Below are 25,705 nucleotides of genomic sequence, written 5' to 3'. Positions count from 1 at the left end.
ACTTGGTTTCATTTCTTCTAGCAGTTTGGATGAATTCTGCTTCATCTAGGTTGCTGAGCTGTTTTGTTGTTGTTGTTGTTGTTGTTGTTGTTGTTTGTTTTTTGTTGCTTTTTTGAGGTCTCTCATCAGGCTTTACCATTTATATACTCTTGAGGAGGGAGGAGCCTAGAAAATCTGTTTGGTTTCAAGAACTTCCTGAAGCTATTTGAGTTGTTTACTTCTTGTCTTAAGGAGTTTCCCCTGCAGTATCTCACTTCCCCTTAAAACGTTGTGCTGTTTCACCTCCCTGTATACATCCTGTCTTAAAATGTTTCCCTCCAAAATGGAAGGTTTTAATCTCAGAGAAAACAGAAAACAGCTACACAATACCTAGAGCTTTAGTAAGGCTGAACCTATAAGTTGTGAACTAATTAATATAGTAAAGGCTACTACAAGACAGCAAACCGTATAGGCTGTGGCAGTTATTTCTAGCTATGTTTAGTCTTTACAGTAAGAATTGAGATTTTTAAAAGCAGAGAAGAAATATTTGAAAAGACATGACATTTGGTCAGAGAAAGAAAGTTTAGAGTTGCAGATAAGGAGCCTGTGGTTGTTACAGAAACTAGTGTCATAAAGAGACATTCTACATTGGGACAATAAGAAATTTACTAGACATCATTCTAGGGCATAAAATTGTAAATTAATGTAAAAAACTTTCCCTTGAGAAGACAGAGATATCAGGGCACCCTGCTTGTACAATGTTGCCTATGGACATGTTTTCTTAGAGTAAGTGACCAAGCATTCAGAGGCCATGGTAACTATATCACATGATGTTGGTTTTGTGGGCATGCAAAATGCAAGAGTAATGGGGCCAGGGAAGCTTTTACCAAGATTCCAAAGGTAAGTCTGGTAGGCTGGGTAATATAGAGTAGAATGGGTAATATGGACCCATGGGGGTCCCCTGCAAAGGCCATGTGTGAAGCTGTGAGGATAAAGCTATAGCTATACTGGGCACTCCAGGATGTTAGGGAGGACAGAAATGTGGAAATCTGCCAAGGATTTGAGAGGAGTCTGCCAGAGGGAGGAAGAGAGGGGGGGAGGGAGGGAGAGACAGATACAGAGAGAGAGAGAGAGAGAGAGAGAGAGAGAGAGAGAGAGAGAGAGAGAGAGAGAGAGAGAGAACAGGTTGTACATGAGAAGGCTACAGGAGTAGAAATGTGTAAGACCACTGCAGTTCTCATCACAATGTTGTGCATACTGGATACCAGGCATACAACCTTACACTTTAGTGTTTGCTTTTCTGGTTTTTTTATTACTGTGGTCTAATTCTTTCTTGTGATTATCTTGTCCCTATACTTTACTTCTAAAAAATAGTGGGAAGACTTATACTTTAATTTTATGTGTACAGGTGTTTCACCTGCATGCATATCTTTGCACCATGTGCATGCCTGGTGCTGATGGAGGACAGAAGAGACCATTGAATCCCCTGGAATCAGAATGACTGGTGGTTGTAACCAAACACCTGGGTGCTGGGAACCTAACCTAGTACCTCTAGAAGTACAGCCAGTGATCTTAACAGCTGAGACAGCCCTCCAACCACTGCTCTCATTTGAGGATGGAAGCATTCATTTTGTGTCTTTGTGTTTTGGAAGCATGCCATTTGCTTTGTTTGACAAAGCCTAATGAATGAGAGTTTTCCATGAGTTTGAGAGAAGACTTTGAACTTACTTTTGAACAATGCCATAACTGGTAAGACTGCAGAAACTTCCAATCCTTTTTGTATTGCTAGTAGGACTGGATCCTTTGGAGGCCAGGGGTAGGACATTAGGTTTAAGATACATTTGGTTGTCAAACTGACAAGAGGTGTACTTGTAATGGTTAACCTGCATTGCTATCTCTGCTGGACTTAGAATAATCTAGGAGATTCGTTATGTACCCCTCTAGATGTTCTGTACAGTGATGAATGTGGGCAGTACCATCAGAAGGGCTAGAGGGCTGCATAGAGTACAATGGAGAAAAGCAGAAAGCTAGCTGGTCAGCCACACTCCTTTCTCTGCCATGAAGATGCCTCTCCACCATACTCTCTACCAGCATGACACTCTGCCTCACAATGGGCTCAGAAATGTAGAGTCAGAAACTGAACTGATTTCCCTGAAATCACAAGTCAAAATAATCACTTTCCCCTTAAAAAATTCTACATTTTCCTATACATTTCAAATTCTGCATAATTAAAAAGAAAAAAGGGGAAACTATCGCATTGCTACAGATGCACATAAAGATATGCACATATAGAAGTCTATTTTCAGTTGATTAAGAACATAAAGACACAAAGGCAAACTTTAACACATTTAGAAGATACTTAGCAAAAGAATTAAAAATGTACTATGTATTTTCACATATAATTTAAATAAAAGGTACAAAAAGCAAACTTAAAGAAAATATTTACAAACCCTACTATCAAACCAAAAGCAAAATGCAGGCAACATATTAGAACAGATGAAAACATGGAAGGGAGTGAGATAAAAGAAAGCCAGCATGTCTCATGGGTGTGAAAACTCCTCATGGCTTGGGAAGAGCATATTAAGTACTGTTTTATATTTTTCAGATCATCCAAAGAAATCCACTTGATGTCCTACTCTCTTTTCCCCGGGGAAAGCCAGCTGAAATCTTGTCAGCCATAAGCAGCTCTATGGTTAATGAGTCTGAGTGACCAGAAAAGGACAAAGGAGTTCTCCTGACAACATAAATCACATAACTAAATGATTGAACTCAGAAGCAGGTCCTCCAGCCACACTCTGGTTTTAGATGTTGGATAATCTAAACTATAGCATGGATAGATAGATGGATGCTGAACTACAGCCTCGTGAAAGATTCGGAGACACAGTCATCTAGCAAGGCCACCCTAAATTCCTGATTCCAAGAAACTGTTAGACCATCAACTGATTCTCATTAAGTTTGGGGTAACTTTTATTTATCACTAATACACTATTCCATTCTAAACTATCTTTAAAGCCAACTGCTAAGTGACCTACTTGATCTAATGCCACCAATTTTCACTATGCAGGGTTTAATAGTCAGGATCCCACTCTAATTCTTCATGACTATTGGTGAATCAGCTGAAACCTAACCAGGAATTCTCTCAGTAGCACTTAGTGATCTATAATATGACTTTTATCGGCTTCTACCTATCAACCCAATATTTCTAAAGAAAATTGTTTTATAAGTCCCTCAACTGTGATTTAAATTTCATTTATTATCCTAAGTTGCAGAGGCATTTTATGCCTTCTTTTTCTTGAGCTTCTATAAGCTATATTTAGCATTAAAAAGTTTCCTTGTTTTCAGAAATGTTGGTCAGGCCTTTCCTTGTTAAATAGCTTTTAGCTATATCAAAGATTGCTTCTGAGTAATAATGGGTTTTCACTGAAAACTTTCATCTTTCCTTCCTTCCAGCCCATCAGCTGCTCCCCTGTTCTCCTCTCTCCAGCTGTTCCTGTTATTAATTGCTTGGTTTTCTTTTTTTCTTGTTGAACTTTTCCCCCTTTGGTATTTTTCTGATCATGAAAAACCCATCTAATGGTGTGTAAAGCCAGAGTTCTCCTACCACATTCATGGATTTATGTCTTTCAAAAGCTGAAATTCCAACAATACCATAACTTGAGTTCCACTCAAGTGCTAACTGTGGAAGGTGTAGGGGAAAGGTGGCAGTTATGACAGAAAAATGCAGGCATCCTCAATAGCACACTATGTGGAGTTGGTTTCAAGAGAAATAGTCATTTATAATAAGTTTAATTAAATTTCAATGTTAGGGCACAAATGGTTTCCAGGTAAGTAGAGCCACTGGTTGTCAGCTACTGTGTAGAGGACCTAGGTAGATACATCCTGACCACAGTTTCCCCTCACTCCTCTCCTCTCATTCTTTCACTCTCTCCCTGTCCCCCACTCCACTCCTCCTCCATTTCTCTTGAGAAAAGGGCAGGCCTCTCATGGATATCAACCAAATGTGGAATATGAAGCTGCAGGAAGACTAGGCACTTCTCTTATTAAGGCTGAACAAGGCAAGCCAGTATGAGGGATAGGGTCCCCAAAGCCAGTAAAAGAGTCAGAGAAAGTGCGTGGTCCCACTATTAGGAGTCACACAGGAAAGCCAAGCTACACAACTGTAACATATATGCATAGAGCCTAGGTCAGCTCCTTGCAGGCTCCCTGGTTGTCAGTTCAGTCTCTGTGAGCCCCTATGAACCCAGGTAAGTTGATTCTGTGGGTTTTTTTGTGGTGTCATTGGACCCTCTGACTCCTACAATCCTTTTTCCCCCTCTTCTCTTCTGCAGGATTCCCCCCAAGCTTCACCTAATGTTTGGCTGTGGGTCTCTGCATCTGTTTCCACCAGTAACTGGATAAGCCTCTCTGATGACAATGGGGCTAGACACCAATCTATGAATGTAGCAGAGTTTCATTAGGAATCATTTCATCAACTTTTTTTCCAGTCCTGTACGGTACTATCCTGAGTCTCTGGTCCACCCAGTCTCTGGTTCCTGGCCATCCAGGCAGTGTTGGGGGAAGGCTCCTTCTTATGGCATAGGTCTCCAGCTGGACCACTTAGTTGGCCACTCCCACAATTTCTGCACCACCTTTACCCCAAAACATCTTCTGGCACGATAATTTGTAGGCCAAAGGTTATTCATCTTACAGCTGTCAGCGTGGCTAAGATAAATAACACAAGTGAAAGTTCATGCTGGAGAGGATTTAGAGCAAGGAAAACACTCCTCCATTGCTGGTGGGAGTGCAAATTTGTACATACACTTTGGAAATCAATGTGGTAGTTTCTCAGAAAAAAAATGGGAATTGATCTACTTCAAGACACAGCTATACCATTCCTTGGTATATACACAAAGGATACTCCAATATACCACAAGGACACTTGCTAAACTAAGTTCATAGTAGTCTTATTCATAATAGCCAGGCACTGGAAATGGCCTAGTCCTTCTACTGAAGAATGGATAAAAAAACATTTACACAGTGGAGTATTACTCAGCTGTTAAAAACAATGACATCATGAAATGTGCAGGCTAATGGATGGAACTAGAAAAAAAATCATCCCACATGAGGTAACTAAGACCCCAAAAATGTCAATGACATGATTCCAAAATGATAAACATGGCTTATATTCACTTATAAGTGGATAATAGTTGTGAAGCAAAGGATAAACATGCTATAATCCATGCTAAGCAACAAGGAAGGTTCAAGGGGGATGCATGGATCTCCCTGGGAAGGGAAATAGAGTAGATATCAAGGGTAGATGGGGGTTGGAGATGGGAACAGATCACATCAGGTATGGGGAGTATGGAGGTAAAGAGTACTGGAACAGACATCTGGAATTGGGGGGCATATTAGAGGAAAACTAGAAACCTAGTGCAATGGAAACTCCCAGGACTCTACAAGGTGATCCTATCTAAGACTCCAGCAATGGAGGATATGAAGCCTGAACTGGCCATCTCTTGCAACCAGGAAAGACTTCCAGTGGAGGGAATAGGGCAACAACCCAATGGCAGGAACTTAAAAGGAAGACCATCAGATTCTAAGGACAGTAACTAATGATGGCTATCAAAGTTTTTAAACATCTTCAGTATACACAAAATTCAAAATATTATTTTAATAACATCTACAATCTTAATCATCTTTTACTGTGTAAAATATATTTAAATTCTGATATTTTTTAAGAAAGAAAATTGATTGACAGAAGCTAGAAGATGGGTGGGTTTTCATACCATGTTTTTCACTTTTTCAACTGAAAAACCTCACCTAACCTCTGTGGACCTTTTCCTTAGACATAACATTTGAATTAAAATCACTTCATTAAAGAGTAGCAACAATGATTAAATGGAACCATGTGTATGTGTTATATAGAACTAAAGTACTCCAGGCCAGGTTGTGGTGGTGCACTTTAATCCCAGCTCTTGGGAGGCAGAGACAGGTGGATTTCTGTGAGTTCCAGGCCAGCCTGGTCTACAATAGTCTACAGGACTATTACAGAGAGAAACCTTGTCTTGAAAAAAACAAAAACAAAAACAAAAAAGAAGAAAGTACTCCATTAAAACAAGGTGTAGTGAAAATAACTAATATCCCATCATCCACGAGACTGAGGCAGGAAGATCAAGAGTACAAGGCCAAACTTGACAAGAGTTTGAGGCCAGCCTAAGCTACATAAGTAGAAAGAAAAACTAAGAGAAGGGTATGGGAGCAAAAAATAAGAGACTAAAGTATGCAATTAATGGTGATTCTTTTAGATTATTCAAGTCAATAGTGAAAAACAAAACTAACATGAATAAAAATATATTAGAATTCTTTCAGATAACAGTTTCATTAGTTCTCAAGTCTTAAGGCTGATATTAAAAAATTGGCAAAGTTACAGTTTAATGCAGTGACACATGTAAAGACACATATATAGAAGAGATTGACATGCTAATAAATAAGCAGATTACAGAAGATTAATCACATATACAGGAATATGTTTAAACAAACCAGAAAATAAATTAACATATGACTTGGATGACTGGGGTAGCATCAAAGAAGTTTCAAAGATAAATGTTGTCATTTGAATTGTTTTATGGAGGAGTTATATGACTCACTTGGCACCATATAGAGGACATACATATAAAATCCTCCAATCTTGAAACACTTTGGCATTGATCAGGGATGCCCACTTTTCAAGTGAGATCAGCACAAGTTCTTCAGCAGAAATATCTGCATCCATCCATAGATCAGAGCATCCATGGTGTGGCTTGAGTTTCCTGATTTTAAAGTTCCCAGGTCATTCATTAATCTCTCCCTACCACACACACTACATATGCACAAAAGTGTGGGGATCACCAGTATGTTCAGCTCCTGTGAAATGATATGTCTGTCTGAAGATAGGCATAAATAATAGGAGGTGAACCTAAAATGCCATGCTACAGAATTTGAATGTTACACTCCCAATCAAATATTGTTTGTTTGATTTACTACAATTTGTATGTATGACATGTGTGTGTACGTGCGTGCGTACACATGCATGCATAGGTTCATGAATGTGGTTTGTATCTTAGTACATCTGTGAAGGTCAGAGGACAACCTTGAATGCTGCTGCACATCTTCCATAGGAGGGTCTCTTGTTCCCATCTTGGGAGACACGAATGTCCCTGAACTTCCAGGATCTCCTGGCTGTGTCCTATCTCAGTATAGTAATACTGGAATTATAGACATGTGTTATGGCACCTGGGTTTATGTGGCTTCTAGGGATACAAACACAGGTCTTAATGTTCATGCAGCAAGCATTTACCCACTGTTTTATCTCCCCAGACTGTGCTTTACTATAGTTTTTAGAAAACAACCTGTTGTTCAGTTTCCCCTCTCCGGACAAGGAAGATTTTAGATGACCAGTCTGCTTTTGAATAGCTTTCCAAATAATAGCAAATTCTTGTAATTTATATTTTCTATCTTAGAAATCATTAAATTTACTTAAAAACATTAAAAATTTCCTTAAAACACATCAAATAATGTTTTAGCATATCTTCAAACAAGTTATAAGACATATTTAATAACAGTAATGTTGTCTCTGTGCTCTAAATACTCACAAAAATTAGCTTGTTGTTCTGTTTCCCTTTTTCTATCCAATAAGGTTCTAGATTACCAGTCGGCTTTTGAAATAGATTTTTAAATTGGATTCCTTTTCAGGAAAAAAAAAACCAAGGAAGACCATGCTGAAATAAAATGGGTTAGATGAGGAAAGTTTCAGTGAGGATTCAGCCATGAGGAGGAGAACACTAGAGATAGGGTGTGAGATGCCGAGAAGGGAGATGCTTGTGAGAGCAAAGTCAAGTTTTCCTACATCTGACAAGTGTAAGTTTGAATTCCGACTTGGCCATCTATCAACTGACCTTGGAGAGCGAATATCATCCCCCTCAATCAGTTTACCTACGAAATGAGTTATAACAATTCAGCCTCATTGACTCACCCAGCTTTTACAGAGTGAACTTGATGAATATAAATAACAGCTCAGATCAATAGAAGTATCTTAATATAAGTGTAGATGCTTTTATCACTAAGGTCTCAAAAAGAAAGACATGAAGATCACAGGAAAGGGTAGCAATGGGTAAATGACCACATGTGTAGAGATTTCTTTGAGGTGAGAAACTTCTAGAGCTAAGAATATAAAAATATGACATGCTTATAGATTGAGATAAATTCTACAAAGAAGTTTATAGGGTGTTGTAACAAAAATTTCCATGATTAATGTAGGGACAAAGGATGTTTAAAGTGCTAACAATGGTATCAAAGAAAGAAAAAACCTTCAAGAACTGCTTCTGATGGATTTTCCAGGAAAACTCTCTTCTTCTGAGATCAGACAAGAAAGATAAGGGGTGCTTAGGGTGGTATGGCCGTAGACAAAAACTCTCTTCTTACTTTACTTTTCACTTGGTATGTAACTGATGCAATCTTTTAAAGTTTAAAGCATGTCACTTCTTATTTGAGTGGTTTATGGCCCTCTATTTGATCTTAAAATTGTATCTAAGCTATCAGAATCTACAGGTACCCTTAATAAGATCAAGTGATAAGAGTTATCAGAGTTAATGAAAATGTGTATGTCTGCCTGTCTGCCTGTTTCTTTTCTTATTATTAGAATATCATTCATACTAGATTAGAGTTTACATTAATTTAGTGTGACCTCATCTTAAATTGATCACACCTGCAAAGATTCTATTTCCAACTAAGTTCATATTCATAGGCATTTAGAATCCCTCTGACACAAGTCAACCTATAAAACCTTTGTTAGTTGATGCTGCCATGTTTTTTAACGTGTCTTCTAATATTAAATTCCATAGCATATGAAGATATGGTCCCTGCTAGTGCACATGTTTATATAGTTATTATCTCACATAGGGTCCCCCCTACCACAAACACACATTTTACTTACCCAACTATATGTAAGTTTTGCAAGGACAGGAAACACTTTTTCCATTTCCTTGTTTGGGCTTGTGAGAGGCACATGCTTGTGAGACACTTACATGCTAGGGACTAAGATGAATGACATCCTAAAAGCAAACATTTGATGTCTAGGCCTACAAGAATCTGTCCATCACAACACCATTTCAGTGAGCTAAGAAGAGGTTCCTCCAGTCATTCAAAGTGGGAGGATTCAAAGTAGCATTAGTTTATCAGTACCACACAGCCAAGGCATCACTTTAAGGAGAGATCAAGAACAAGAAAGAATAGACTTAGCCCTAAGAGTAGAGATAATTGCATGGCAGGGGGACAATCTAGTCTTCAGCTTCATGTCCAGCTGTCCAGAAGTGTGGCCAGCCTCTGCCTTAGTTTATAATTATGGACAAAGAAGTTATCATTAGAACTGTATTCTTTTTACCCAAAACAAAACACATACATATATCCCCATTTATGTATAATATGTGAAATGACCTCTAATTGAAACAAAAGCTCAGGATTTTCAGGCATTTACACCAACAGATGACAGTAGAATATGAACTGCAGTACAATATGGTAATTGGCTGTTGTCACCATTCCATCATGGACACACAAACACACAAAGCAGAACAAGGAGCAATGAGGAAGACACTTAGTAAGTGCAAGAAAAGTAAAAGCAGAAAGGAAAACCAGGGTGGAAAAGAGAGAAACATGGAAAGAGAAAGTTCAAAAAAAGAAAACCAATAGCCTAAGTATCTAGTCTAAGGAAATAAAATTGCATACTTTAGAAGAATGAAGCACAAACAAATGGCTCATATTTGTACAAGGTCTACAATGTGCATCACCATGTTGTATTGATAAATGAAGAAGTTTCAATAGCAAAACAATTATACCAGGAGAGGAGTACAGTATAATATATAATTTCTTAACTTCATATGTTAAAAATAGCAAAATTATAGAACCATACATTAAGAAAATTATTTACATTGAACTTAATATATGAAGTGTTTGTCTCTCATATATAATAGTATAACAATTTAGATTTTTTATTACAATACTCACAACTCACTCACCCAACAAATGCAAGGATTTATTTATTTATTTATTTATTTATTATGTACCCACTGTTCTGCCTGCATGAATCCCTGCAGGTAAGAAGAGGGCACCAGATCTCATGATAGATGCTTGTGAGCCATCATGTGGGTGCTGGGGATTAAACTGAGGGCCTCTGGAAGACCATCCAGTGCTCTTAACCACTGAGCCATCTCACTCCAAAGATTCCAAAGGGGTATAAGTCATTTTTGGGGGGTTTTATGAGACAGGGTTTCTCTGTTTTGGAGGCTGTCGGTCCAGCCTGGCCTCGAACTCACAGAGATCCGCCTGACTCTGCCTCCTGAGTGCTGGGATTAAAGGTGTTCGCCACCAACGCCCGGCATAAGTCATATTTTTAAAAACACAATTAAAGAAAATATCTAATGAGCTAGATATACAGCTAGGAGTGTATTCCAAATGCAATGGAAGCTCCCAGGAATCTACAAGGAATTGAAACACTACTTTGGCGTTGATCAGCACAAGTTCTTCAACAGAAATATCTGCATCCAGTTTTACAGCTGAATTGGGGTCACAATTCCTCCACTGAAGATCTTGCCTGGTTCTAGAAGATGACTGGTTTAGGCCTCATATTCCCCATTGCTAGGAGTATAAGATATACTCAGAGGGCCCAGGTCAGACCCAGGCAAGCTGCCTGATGGGTGGTTCAGGGTCTGTGAGCCCCTATGAGCTCAGGTTAGTTGATTCTGTGGGGTTTTTTGTGGCATCCTTGGACCATCTTGCTCTCATAATCCTTCCTTCCCTTTTTCCACGGGATTCCCAGACGTCTACGTCAGGTTTAGCTGTGTGTCTCTGAATCTGTTTCCATCTTTGCTGGGTGGAGCCTCTCTGGTGGCAATTGGGCTAGGCACCAATCTATGAGTATAGCACTTAATTAATCTTTTTTTGCCAGTCATATTTGGTTCTATCCTAGGTCTCTGAGATGTTGAGTATCTGGATCTTAGCTCTCCAGGCAGTGTCAGAGGTATGCTTCCTCTCATGGCATGGGTCTCTAGCTGACCAGTCATTGATTGGCCATCCCCATAATTTCTGCATCATCTCTTCCCCAAGTATAAGGCACAAGAGTTATAACTAAGTAAAACTGGGTATTTCCATGGATTGTAATTATCCAATAAGTAAGAAATACTAAGCAACTATTATCTATAGGTCTTTTGTAGGAAGTAAAATTCCCTAAACTAACCCACAGAGTCTTACAATGATATATCAAAGTCAATGTTTCAAGTTGGTCATGGTGGCACACGCCTGTAATCCCAGAACTCAGGAAGTCAAAGCAGAAAGTTCACAAGCTCAAGAGAGGCTTGAGCTATGTAATGAGTTCCAGGATACCCTGTCTCAAAATAAAATGAAAGAAGCAAAACTTCAATATTATAATATATAAAATACTACTAATAGTAAAGTGAAAATTATCGGTAGTAACAATTATGTGTATAGTGCTTTAAATTCTTTTTTTAAATTTTTTTAATATTTTATTTTCCACTTTAAATTTAGATAAGAAACGAGGTTGCTTCACAAGTCAGTTCCAGGTCCCTCTCCCATTCCCTCCCCTCCTCCCGTGTCCTCCCCCCAACCCCCCCGTTATCCCCTCATTCCCCCAGGGAGGGTGAGGCCCTCCATGGGGGTGTCTATAGTCTTCATTTCATATAGGGCAGGGCCTAGACCCTTCCCCAAGAGTTCAGGGTGAGAGTGCACCTCACATTGTTCTATGGGAGTCCAAAGTCCGTGTGTATACTTGGGATGGGTACTGATCTGCTGCCCAAGGCTCAATAGATTCCCTAGGCCTCCTCACTGACACCCAGATTCAGGGGGTCTTGATCAGTCCCATGCTGGATTCCCAGGCTGATGCCTGGGATTCAAGAGTTAACTTTTGTCTGGTCAGCTGTTTCTGGGGGTTAAACCAGCCCAGTCTTAATCCCTTTGATCATCAGTCCTCCCTCTCTGTTACTGGCTTTCTTGAGTTCAGCTCAGTAGTGCTTTAAATTCTTGTTAGTTTTATTGTAGTTAGTTAATATTGTAAAGGTTATATAGTAACTTAATCTATTTATTGATATTTCCTGTACTATAAAAATTACATGTTCAGGGGATGGAGAGATGGCTCAGAGATTAAGAGTACTGACTGCTCTTCCAAAGGTCCTGAGTTCAATTCCCAGCAACCACATGGTGGCTCACAACCATCTGTAATGAGACCTGGTGCCTTCTTCTGGCCAGCAGACATACATGTAGGCAGAACACTGTATACATAATAAATAAAATACAAATAAATAAATCTTAAAAATTACATGTTCATTATCAAATAATGGAGATATAAAGAAAACATGTAAGGAATCAGTCTTAAATTTTGTAGTCCTGGCAATCATAAGCAACTACTTAGCCACCATGGTCAGTTTGCTCTATGTATTTACATTTACATATGTATATTTTATTCTGAGGTTCTTATCAATTAAAATTACAGGATAAGCAAGTTGCTATGCTCTAGAGAACTCTGAAAAATGATATTTAGTGTTTCATAAACTTCCACTTCTCAGATATAATTCATTTAGCAAAGTCTTTTTAGGCCATGTCTGAGTTAGGGTTTTTATTGCTGTGAAGAGACATCATGACTACGGCAATTCTTATAAATGAAAACATTTAATTGGGGTGCCTTGCTTACAGTTTCAGAGGTTTAGTTCATTATCATCAAGGTGGGGAGCATGGCCGCATGCAGGCAGACATGGTGCTAGGGTAGTAGCTGAGAGTCCTACATCTTGCAGACAACAGGAAGTTGACTGAGACACTGGGAGGTATCCTGAACATAGGAAACCTCAAAGCCTGTCCCCACAGTAACACACTTTCTCCAACAAGGCTACACCCATTCCAACAAAGTCACACCTCTTAATAGTGCCACTCCCTATGAGCTTATGGGGACCAATTATGTTAAAACTATCACAGGCCCATACTTCATTGTCAAATCTTTACTAGTTTTCATTTTGCAGCAATATTTTTGTCCTAATTTCTATTCACTGTTCTGTTGTAAATTCCTCACATGTCACTTAGGTTTTGACACTGTGACTTAGTCAGAAACATTCTGAACATGAACTCTGTTATTGGTAGTCACTTGGACAAAGTTTTCAAGAATGAACTTGGTCAATACTTAGGAAGGAGGAAGCCAGCACTTAAGACTATTAGAGAAGGTGACCCAACAGTAAGACCCACCCCCACCAATCAAAAGGCAAAGCAACACAAAAGACTACTATAGAATGTGTATAGAGATGTCCATAATGGGAGCTCCTGACTTCCCCCAAGAGACCACGATGAAGTTCTCAGCTCATCTCCAGAGGAAAAGAAAGGGGAAATAAATTCTGCTATGGATTAAAAAGCTACAAACATCCTAAAACAAGAAACTCTTATCTATGCACTAAACATCCTTACCATTATAGAGTTCAAGAATTAAATATTAAAGACCCAAAGTTGCTAGGCATTATTAGTAAAATGAAAATACTATAATGGAATAAAAAGCTATAAGAAATAAAATCTTTATTCAGATGCAAGGCCACAGAGCCCTTAAGCACAGGGAAGTTAGATCTAATAACTAAGCAACCTTTTCTGCGTAAGGCACAAGTATAACATTGAATATAGCACCTGTTAGGTGAAATAAAGGATAAAGAATGTAAATATTTAATGAGCCATTAAATGTTCATGCCTTTCATCATTTTGCCAGATAATGTACTTTATATTTTACTGAAATGAGTCATTTGTAACTGCAAAAGGTGGTGAAAAGTACACATTGTAAGCTCACAAAAACTAAAACTTGAGCAGGGCAGTGGTGGCTCATGCCTTTTTCCCAGCACTTGGGAGGCAGAGGTAGGCAGATCTCTGTGAGTTGGAGGCCAGCCTGGACTATAAAGCTACACAGAGAAACCCTGACTCAAAAAAATCAAACAAAATTAAAAAAATCTAAAACTAACTTTTTGTTTGTGTGTTTTTTCGAGACAGGGTTTCTCTGTATTGTTTTGGAGGCTGTCCCGGAACTCACTTTGTAGACCAGGCTGCCCTCGAACTCACAGAGATCGCCCTGCCTCTGCCTCGAGTGATGAGATTAAAGGTGTGCGCCACCAACACCCAGCTTAAAACTTACTATTATGACTAAAAAGTTTCTCATCAAGCTTTCTGTGACTGGGCAGCAAACATCTGTACCACAAAAGAAGAAACCGAGGCCTAGTGTGTGAATGGTGTAGGCAAATGTGGCACATGGTATCGTGGGCCACAGAAAGCCTGCAAGAGCAGCACTGTGGAACAGAACAATGACATACATGACTTTAGACAAAAAGTCTCAGAATCTAATATTGTTGTCTAGAAATCAATAGCAGAATAATATAAAATGCTCAAAGTACCTAGTTTTCTTTTCATAATTCTTGACAAATAAAGGAAGGAGAGTATTTGAAACCTATAATAAACCATCTTGATTCAAATATCATTTAAGCCCATTAATCACTGCGAATTCATATGTGTATTTATCTCTAAAGGAAAGCATAAAAGCTCTGTTATCCTTTTAGACGTAAAGGAGATAAAAGCGTAAAACCCAAAGAAAGGCCATAAATGTAAGAATTACAATATTACTGCCTTAATAACAATTCTTCACTAATAGAATACATGACATTGTACCTTTACAGAATAAAGACTGAACATAGCAGGAAACACACAATGGCTGCTACATCGTAGATCAATTTGAGTCTAACATAACAGAGATGATCACTGATCCCAAGACATTATGGAATAGTAAACTTAAGATATTGTTCTGCTTTTCAAGTTTATGTGACTATGATTATTTCATTTTCTTTTGTGCGTGCTCAAGTGTAGCTGTTATGTGACTACACATGAGAGAACCTGAAATTAATTTGTCTGTGTGTGATCAGTGACTGCACAAATCCTTATGAGAGCTAACATGCTATGACAATAGTAATTTTGATAAAATTATAGCAAGTGCTGCAGTTCCCTGCCATCTGGCTGTCTCCTCCGAGAGATTTTGAGGTGCTTTTATTTCTTATTTATTTACTTGAACCACTTTACTCTATAGTTTTAGAGTGTGTAAATTACCATTGGGAAGGTTTTAATGTAAGAGGAAAATTATTTTCAAGTATAAATGTTGAAGTTTTCATGAAAGTAGGAGATTTCAACCCTTTGTTGAAAGGAGGAAATTACTCAAGAATAAGTTACATTTAGTTGGGAGACTTTTGATGACTGCTTCTATTTCATTAGAGGTTATAGGTCTATTTAAATTGCTTATATGTTCTTGATTTAATTGTGGTAGGTGATATCTATCCAGAAAATTGTCCATTTCCTTTAGATTTTTGAACTTTGTGGAGTACAGATTTTCAAAGAATGACTTGATGATTCTCTGGATTTCCAGTGTCCGTTGTTATGACCCTTTTTCATTTCTGATATTGTTAATTTGCATGTTCTCTCTCTGCCTTTTTGTCAGTTTGGGTAAAGGTTTGTCTATCTTCTTGATTTTCTTGAAGAACCAACTCTTTGTTTCATTGATTCTTTGTATTGTTTTCTTCATTCAGTAGCTAATGGAAGCAGAAGCAGACACCCACAGCTAAACACTGGGCTGAACTCCTGGAATCCAGTTGTAGAGAGGGAGGAGGAGCAAAGGAGTCAAGACCAGGCTGGAGAAAGTCACAGAAACAGCTGACATGAACAAGGGGGAGCTCATGAACCACTGACTGATAGCTGGGAAACCAGCATAGGATTGTTCCAGACCCCCTGAACATGGATGTCACTTTGGAGGTCTGGTTAATCTATGGGGCCTCTGATAGTGGATCAGTATTTATTCCTAGTACACGAATGGACTTTGGGAGCCCACTCCACACAGAGGGATACTCTCTCAGCCTAGACACATGGGGGAGGTCTAGGCCCTGCTCCAAATTATATGCCAGATTTTGAAGATTCCCCATTGAAGGCCTCACCCTCTCTGGGGAGCAGAAAGTGGGGGTCAGGGTTGGAGGTGAGGGAGAAGGAACTAGGATTGGCATGTAAAACAAGCTTATTCCTAATTTAAATTTAAAAAGGAGGGAAAAAAGGAAAAAAAGTTACATTTAGAAAGTTTCTTAATTTATTTACTGCATTTTTTTATTATGTTCAATAGTTAAAGTACAGTAAATCCATTTAGGAAAAGTCCCCTTAAATTTTGTCTGTAGTACTATGGCACCAAAATTTAACTATTGTTTGGATCTGTCTGTGTCAAATTATCTTCTGTTTGGTTAAACACTTCCTAAGTTTTCCATCAGTATGGAGTTATTTTTCATGGAAGCTCACTACATCATTTATATACTGTATCAATTGGATTTTTATCCATCATGAAAGCAATGAGCCGAAGAAACAAGCAAACATGTTGATGTATACCTGGAATCCAAAAACGATGAGACAGGAACATCAATGAAGAGTTCAAGAAGTCCTAGTCTACACACAGAAATCTTGTCTCAAAAATGAATGAATTCATACATGGAAACTGTTCTTCATGTGTTAACGATCTGTTTTAAATCTAGACATTTCTGTTTCATTTTGGTTGAACAGTATCTCTACATAGTCATGTTGCTGAAATATTGTGCCTCCAAATTTCAAAAATACACAGATCTATACTGGGCTTTAAGGGCACAAAGGCTGAGGTATGACCAAACCCCTATAAAGCACTTTTTCTAACATGGTTAATGGTTAACTATTGTCCCAAGGGAAAGGATCATTGTCATTTCCCATGGGTCAGTATCTACTTCCTTGGCCTTTGAGAGAGAACACTTGTTGAAGAAAATAATGGGAAGAATTACAAATAAGTGAGAAATATTAACAAAATGGCAATTCAGAGATGTCATAATCATGTATATAATCAGGATGCTTGATTGTCTAGACTGATGTGTTCCATACCCTAATGCACGCTAAGGAAGAAATTAAAAGCCTTTCTTGACTCAACTGGCACAAAACATTTCTTGTAGATGATAGAAAACAGCTTAGCTGCCATCACTCAGAACTAATTCTGATAAAGCATGCTGGGTTGGAAGTTAGTGTCAAATGACAAAATGGCATGACTTCCTAGTCTTTCAAACTCAAGTTTTATATGCCCACAATGCACCTGAATTAAAGTTTCCAGGGTTCAAATGGAAACTTAGCTTTGTACTGCCTCTGATATTCCAGTCTTAAAGAAAATTGAACCTGTTATTACCCCCAAATTTTGAACAGACATATCTTGGAGACATTATTGTTTATTTCCTTGTAATCCAAAGCAGGGAATTACTACAACAATCTATGATGCGATGTTATGTAGTCTGTAAAATAAAATGCTCACAGTCTCAGATTTTGAAAACTATAAATGACATTTAATACAGCTATCTTGTTTAGCAAAGATAACACCCTTTAAAATGATTTGTAGTCATCAAAGCCCTCTCAAGAAACTTTCTTAGTGTGAACATGTAACACCACAGATTGTTTTAATAATATACACATCTTTGTGTGCAACCTAAACACTTTTCTTTTACTTCATCTACTTCTCAATAGTTTTAAGGTTCTGAGCAGCAAGGACATGTATCATCTTGACATGTCTGTCAGTGTTGTGCCAGGGTACAATTCTCACTACACCTTCCCTATCAAACACACCAAATAGAGACTGCTTCACATAGTTTCACAGGTGGGATGTAGTAGTTATTTAGTACCTTTAAAGCAGCCCTGTTTTCATTGTTGCTCACCACATGATAAATCTAGGGTCAACTCAAAGAACATAAAAACGACCTGGGTTTTTAACAAACTAGCAAAGTTGGAATACAGAAACTGCAAGACCATGCAGTTATATATCTATCTGACATTTTTTCTCTTCCTGTTGAAATACACATATAAGGGTTTCTTTTCACCAGAAAGTTGGAATACTTATCTTGAGCTTATCAATGGATTTTCTATGTAGGGCTCTGGACAGGATTAGTGATCTCTGTATCTCTAGGGAATCCTGTCCCTCTGACCCCAAGGCTGTAGCAAACTAAAGGGCTGGAGACTGAGTAATATTGAAGAGTTTATTTTGCTTGTGGCACATATAGTAAGACGCATGTCCGCATGTCTTTGGTTATTCTGAGTTAAGCCAGGCTGGCCTCCAGCCCAACACTACCTTGTGCAGGATAAGGTAGGTGTTGCAGATTTCATATCTGATGCTACTAAAAGGACAGAGTTACTACCTCTGAGCTGCCTTCTGTGAGGAGGCGTGTGGAGTCCTCTGCTCCACTTTCTTGCCAGATTCAGCGACTCCCCCCTCCATCTCTCTGTGCCAACTCAAAGGTCCAAGCAATTTACCTTTTAAAACCATGACCTTCTAAGACAACAACTCAAAGCCATTCTCATGGTATCTTTTATGATCCTGGAAATAACAGTGCTTTTTAAAATAATTTTAAATGGGGCAGAGGGAATTGAAAATGTATTCCTTACTACAAGTACAAAATCTTAAGTAGAGAAAGGACTTCCACCTCTCAAATGCTGCTTTCATACTTAGTGGTGACTCACGGGAAGGTCCCTTAGCTTCAGAGCATGGTTGATGCCACAGGTAACAGTGGTTGTGGCTGGCAGTGTGCAGATGCCGATATTTGATGTGTTGAAGAAACAAATGTAACTTTATAAGCTCTTTACTATATATTTTTGAAATTACCTTAATTTTAGTAAGTCATTTGTATCAGATACTCTCAATTGTCTCAAGTCTCACACAAACTTTCAGAATTGTGTCACTTGCTGAGAAAATGTTGATCCTAACTGAATCCAAGTTGAATCTAGCCCTTAAGCTCCACAATTCTACGCAATAGTTAGTATAATGATATACATGTTACTGTTTGCTTTTTTTAAAATATAGAGCTAACACTGATGTTAACTTTCAGCAAAAAAATGGGTTATATATTTTAAGATTTGTCTTTTCAAATCAGATGTTTTATTTTTCTTTCTCAAGAAAAAAAATCATGTCCCTTTACACATCCACAATAGAAATTTTATTTCCATGGCTTCTATTCAGAGTCATGCTGACAAAGGAAGCCCCCTTTCCCATAAGATGGTAATTTTCATAATGCACACAGTTAAACTGCTAAAAGCAAAATCATCAAAATTCTCCAATTCTACTTCAATCTGAAATAAAATGACGTGAAATACAGTTATTGTGGGCATGGACTTGAAAATAAAAAAGAGACATTTTTATATACTTGGACTAATTTTATGTATACAAGTCATCTTTTTCTGGCAATTTTAAACTGCTTATCTTTCATAGGATTTCTTATGGCTATTTACATTTTCACTCAGTGAAAATCAATTACCTTCTTGCAATAAGCCTCATTTGCTACCTTTGAGTATAATAGAAACACCATTAGGACGATGACATTACCCAAAAGAAGGGCACCACACAGTTGGTAGACATAAATTAAGGACCCTTTCACACATGCATTAGAAATACTGCTGTGACTGAAATATGCAGAAAGCCTGTATCTATTAGAGCTATTAGTGTGTGGGGGTGAAGACTATGAAGGGGGGAGGGAAGCATCGGTAGAGTGTGATCTACTACTTTGACAAAATTATGTATTTCCTTTTTGGTCAGTATCTGCCACTGATGCAATAAGCCGAGGCCTCCAGCTGAGCTGCACTGGGAAATGCCACTGAGCATGGTACGCTCGCTTCACTTCCCTCTGCCTAAGCAAGACACTGTCAGGAAGAGAGTGCATATGCTCTGCCAAGCCCACTCCCCCTCTGTCACCCTGACCTCAGAGACTCTGCGGATGTCTGCCTGGGTGAAGCCTCCACTCATGCAGAAAGCAGCTCCTGCAGATCAATTCATAGGATTTAGGGACATTTAACTTCCATCAAGCCCATATCACCTTATCGGTATTTGAGGACTAACTCATTACTGGACATGAATGACCATAGCATAGAGGGTTGTATGTTTCTAGAGAGAGAGAAAAAGTAACTAACTTGGAAATTTCTTCCTTCTGAGACTAGAAAACAGGGGAAGCCACATTTACACCTATTTATTTTTGTCTGAGTTCTTATCAGTCAAAGTAAAACGAAATTGTAACACCCATTGCCCCATAGGATGTGAGCAAAGATTACACACCTTATAAGAAGGTGTTAAGGTTACACGGTGGAAACTTTGTTGAATTGTTTTCCAATTCATTTATCTTTATGTCAGTCTTAAAAGTACAGAAGGCACATGGGTTGCTCTTCATTAAGAAAAAAACTTGGAATCATGAACAAGCAAGAATTAGTTTTCGAAGGTGTATACAGAACTGTAGTAATTTTGGAAATCTTAGAAGAATTTGAAACCTAATGTTTTCTTTTGAAAGGATAGGTACTTAAAACTTTATTGTCATTAGTGATTTCTCATTAAGATTGGTAAAATACACAACATCACAGAGTTGTTTATGGGCTTAATTAGGAATTAATGAACTAATTTTAGACATCTACATTTGGGGAAAATATAATTGATAGATTTTTTAGATATTTTATGCTGTCCATACAAGAATTTCAAAGCCAAAAGACTGAATGTATTCCTGCAACAGTCACTTACAGTGTTCTGTGGAAGAGGAAAACATTCAGAGCCCAGACCTCCACACATCTAACCTTGTTCCCAGATGTAACAGCTAGACCCAGGGACTGCATCTGAGCATCCTGAGCAGTGCTGCAAAGAGATCTCATGAATCATCACATTCTCGTTAGAGTTTTATAGCATGCAAAGGCAAATTTCTTTTAAATAAACATTTAATCTCAATATTGGTTTAAACAATGTCCTCACCCTAGGAAGATTATGAAACTCACAGACTGGGCCCTTCAACTCAACAGCCAATATATTCTTCTTTTTAAGTTATTATAGACAAAATTAACCAGGGGACCTCTTTCAGACATCGTTTCCAAGCTTGCAGTTTTGTCAACGCTGCCTTTCTGAGTGGGTAAAGCAACTGACAATGGTAACACTGCATACAAATTCAGTTCTGGAAAGACTCGTGATAGAGTAAATCTTCCTTGATTCAACCTCCTTTGTGCCTAGAACGTGGCACATAGAGCCAAATGTCTATGAAATTTAGCTTGCTGTGTCCGTCTTCTGCCACTTGTATGCCAATCCCATAACTGAGAGGCTAACAAAATTCATAAGGGACAGGTTCTGAATGGACTAATCCAAAATATTACCAAAGATTGACTTCAAAACACATATTTCAAAAGGATATAATCCACAACAATTAGTTTCTGTCAATAGTTTAAGCATAAATATTACGTGAGGTAGCAAATCTTCATTTTAATTCATCATCTCGTGTCTTGTAAGGTTACTGGGTTCCCTAATATTTTTATAGTCAACCTGTTAGACTGTAGAATGTTTTGAAAGGGAGTCATACTTTTATAATCAAGGAACAAAATAACAATTCAAGCTGCTCTAATGCACGTGTCCCAGAGAAAGGAATGAAAAGTTGTGTAGGAAAAAATTACTGAGCTAGTGCAAATAAGAATGAAGTCTGAAGGTCTAACTGAGGTATCAAAGAATGAGCATGGAAACAAATGGATTACACAGGTTTGGTGCTCCTTTTCTGGGTGATGTGAAGTTACAGGGATGGTTCTCTTTTCTTTTTCTAAATTTTAATTAGCTTAATAAAGTGGGATTAAAGAGCTTACATGAGAAGGAAATCAACTCAAATTGCCTTCAAGGTGATTACATTACTCTTAGCTAATCAATTCCTGCAATTAGGTGGATCTTCTGTTTTAAAAGGTACTAGCCCCTGCTCCTCCTCTAATCCCCGAAAAAGAAGACACACCTGGCAGAGGTGGGCGGCCTCCACCATTTATCAAAAGTGACAGACAGCTCTTTTAGCAATTCCATCCCAGCTGTTGAGGGAGGGGCAGCTTCCTCTGTCTCCAGGGCACAAGCGGTAAATGAGCTGATTGCAGCAGCAATGTTATGCACAAGATTGTATGTTGTCTGATAATTACAGGAACAAAAATTGCCTACTCTACAAAGCTGACCCAAAGAGATCTCCTCCAAGTGTGAAGATGTAGAACTTAAACCTCTGTCAAAAGGAAATTCTGGACAATTGCCTGGTGGAGGTGTTGGGAAAAGTAATATATAAACATCTCTGTACACACACTGTTTAATATATGTTTATTTTATTGTTTTCATGTCCTTTAACATCTGCTCCACATTCATATACTGAGAAATTCTTTCAGATGGGAATAGCCATTAATTATCTGGATGACTTCAAATATACCCTTACAAAATACATTCTGGTTGGGTATGGTGATGCATGCTTCTCTATAATCACAGCACAAGGGAGGTTGAGGCAGGAGGATTGCCATGAGGACGAGGCCAACTTACAAGACATTATGGATTCCAGTCCTGCATAAGCTATAACATAACACTGTGTTTCTAAAGAAACACACACATTTGTGCTTTTAATGACTGCTTTGTGTAATATAAAAAAAAACTCCCTACCCAACTGTCATGTATGTACACAGTGCACACTTTATACACACACTGACTGTCCATCCAGTTGCCTGGCATTGCTCATAGGAAGCAATGGTTTGAATCATGTATTTCTGGAAAGGCTTTAGGAGCACTCAGTAGTTCAAGCCATTTGAATAAATTCAAGTTTCCGTGCTTGCTGAGTTTCAGCGGCATATCTACATGCTTTCAAAACTATAAAAGCCAGGCTTACTTTACCACTTTCCTTTTGGGCTCTTAGAGAAGTATAAAGCAGTCTGGAGTCACCACACATCCTTTACCCAGTTCTCCTTCTGTGGCTGCTCACAATAACATCGTGCAATGCCCAGCAACCTGCTAGGAGGATGGCAGTGTGTAGTGTAGAACCTCCAGCTGAACCACTGGAATCCATCAGTTTTTCTTCCATGCATTTTTTTCTCTTCCAAGATCAAAACCAGGCTTGCATGTTGGCATAGTGATAGCAGCTCCTTTGTTTCCCCATTCTGTGATAGGTCTTCAGTTTTCTCTTTTTTCTTTTTCATGATCTCAATACTTTGATGGAAACAAATCAATAGAATTTCTCAATTTATGTATTTGATGCCTTCAAGTAATTTAGGCCAAGGTGTGAGCTTGGAGGAAGAATACCACAGAGGTGTGTGCTCACCTTCTTGGCTTATTTGGAGGAGGCCTATCGTGGTAACAAGTGGTCTTCCTGCTCATGGTAACTTTACCGCTTGTTTAAGACGCTATCTGCATGTGCTTTTGGGGTTTTTGTTGTTGGTTTTGTTTTTCACACTGTAAGACCATGCATTCTTTGGAGAGACAAATACTTTGGTGAAATAAATACATTCTGGAAGAAACAGTATTTTCTCCTCCCGGTGTCAGCTGCATCGGTGGACCTTGCCTTCACAGCTGCTGCTATTATTTGGTGAAATAAATACATTCTGAAAGCAACAGTATTTTCTCCTCCCGGTGTCAGCTGCATCGGTGGACCTCGCCTTCACAGCTGCTGCTATTCCACTCTTCAGGTAGTGACTTTCCTAGTTCAGTCATTCCTTCTACATCTGTAACTGGGACTGGCCTTTATTCATTCATGTATATATTTATGTCAGGGTGGTTCCTGTGTCCTGTGTTCACAGTCCCCACTCCCCTTTCTCTTGAGACAGGGTATTACACAGTTGAAGCTGGACTTTTAACCCTTATCCTCCAACTTCTACCATTTGAGTCTGGAGTTTGCTCTTTTTAAAGCGATTCCTTCCTCTCTAGCACAATCAACTCTAACATCCCCGTGGAATGTGCTTCCACTGAATGCTCGCTTCTTCTGCACAGTGAGAACTATGTAGCATGCTCTCTCTGTGTCCCGAGTTCCTGTTTGCTATTAAATCCCTGCTCATTTTCTTGATTTCATACTGAGCAGCCATTCTTCTGGCCATTCTTAAGAGGTGGCATTAGTAAAGAAGCCATCACCAGGCATGGACTTGCCTTTGTCTCTGTGGCAGGTAGTAGAGAAAACAAATTCTAGAAGAGTGTGTTCCTCACCCATTTCCTGACTTAAACTTGAAAAGGGCTATTAAAAGCATAATTCACAACACATATACATTATGAATGTCTAGTAAAAACAGGATCCAAAATAAAATCAGTGCATGTTGTTTAAAACAGCACAGGGTAGAGTTGTTTCAAACAAACATAACAAGAAAATAGGAGAGGGTTCCTTGTGAGGTTTCACTCCTTAACCCTTAGAGTTATTTTAATTTGGCTTAGTGTGGCTGGTTTGGTTTTATGGGACAGGGTTTTGTTATGCAACTCGGAATGCTCTGGAATTTTTATCCCAGGATCATTTTGAACTTAGTATTCAACTGCCTTCCAAACACTGCCATTATAGGTATAGCAACAGGCATGGCTACCACCCACTTTTATTCCAAAAATAATAGCCTGAAGGGCTTGCATTTTACTTTTGCATTTTAGCAGAATTCTGTTCCACTGACTTCATATTATGTGTTAACTCATAAGCTAACTCATGTTGGTATTAATATTATGACAGGTGTGGTCATCAGACAGATGTCAGGACAGAGAGACAGAGAGATCAGTTACTTGCTCAAGACACAAGGTTGATAAGTAGGGAGCAGCATTAGGACTGCAGCAGCTCAAGAGAGCATCCCAACCACTACACGGCAGTGACTTGGGAAGAACTGAGCACAGACCTAGTTGCTGAAGAAAGGGAGGGGCAGTTGCTTAACCTCAACCCTAGACTGAACCCTGTATCCTGAACCCTGAGGCTTTAGAGAACGGTTACAAAGACCCAGGTTTTAAGCCTATTTTATTAGTTCTCTGTTTTGTGGTCAAATTGTCTGATGACATGTAATTTTGCACCTGTTGCTAGCAAATAAGGGCAAAGTCAACTGGTTTTCCCAAGTTGGATTTTCTCAAGAAACTTTCTGAAGTGTCTTATCTCTATGATGCTTCCAGGATTTAGCAGAAAGGTCCTACTCATTATCAACTTAGCTTTGTTTGTTTTCCCCCATTTGCTACTAGCTGTCTCTGACTAATGGAAGAGATTAGCTTGCATCTGAATAGTTCTTATCATGACCATCTTTAAATGTGATTTCTGTCTTTCCAGATGTTGGGCATCTCCCACAGCTCAGGATTTTATAGCCCATTCAGATGAGGATTTGGTTTCATTTATTCATTTTTAATATAATACTTTATAAATTCTTTAAGAACTTCACACAATGTATTTTGAACGTCTTCATCTCCCACTCTTGTCATGACTCCTCCTAGATCCACCCCCACATTGGCATCTTCTGTACTCAAACAAATGAAGTTAGGCACCAGAGCATGGTCAACCTCCTAGGGGACCTTCCCCTGGGAGCCATCAACTCTCCTTAGCTCCCCACCTAGGGATGGGGGCTCATTCCATGCTAGTATATTGATGGTTTTGATTTGGGGGAGCCCTTATGTAGACAATCACAGCTGCTGTGGGCTCATGATTGCAGCCATTCTGTCATAGGCAAAAAGCACTGCTGCACACCAGTCCTCTCTACCTTTGGGATCTTACAGACTTTTTGGCCTTTCCTCTAGGATGGCGCCTGAGTTTTGGGAAAAGGGCAGTTTAGATGTCCCATTTGTGGGCAAGCACTCTACTGACACTTACTCTATGCACTTTGGTCAGTTGTAAGTTCTTGTTTCGTCACTGTCACTTCTCTGATGAACCATGACAGC

General features: G+C 38.8%; 1 protein-coding gene across 13 annotated transcripts in view; it reads right to left on the bottom strand.

Annotated features, from left to right (window-relative positions):
- Dcdc1 (doublecortin domain containing 1) overlaps nucleotides 1-25,705 on the bottom strand; it is a 414,546-nt gene that overhangs the window by 148,350 nt on the left and 240,491 nt on the right. The gene's annotated exons all lie outside the window — the stretch shown is intronic.

Source organism: Mesocricetus auratus, unplaced genomic scaffold (assembly GCF_017639785.1).
Source record: "Mesocricetus auratus isolate SY011 unplaced genomic scaffold, BCM_Maur_2.0 Super-Scaffold_100004, whole genome shotgun sequence".
NCBI lineage: Eukaryota > Metazoa > Chordata > Mammalia > Rodentia > Cricetidae > Mesocricetus > Mesocricetus auratus.
This window is presented reverse-complemented; position numbering and strand designations above follow the sequence as displayed.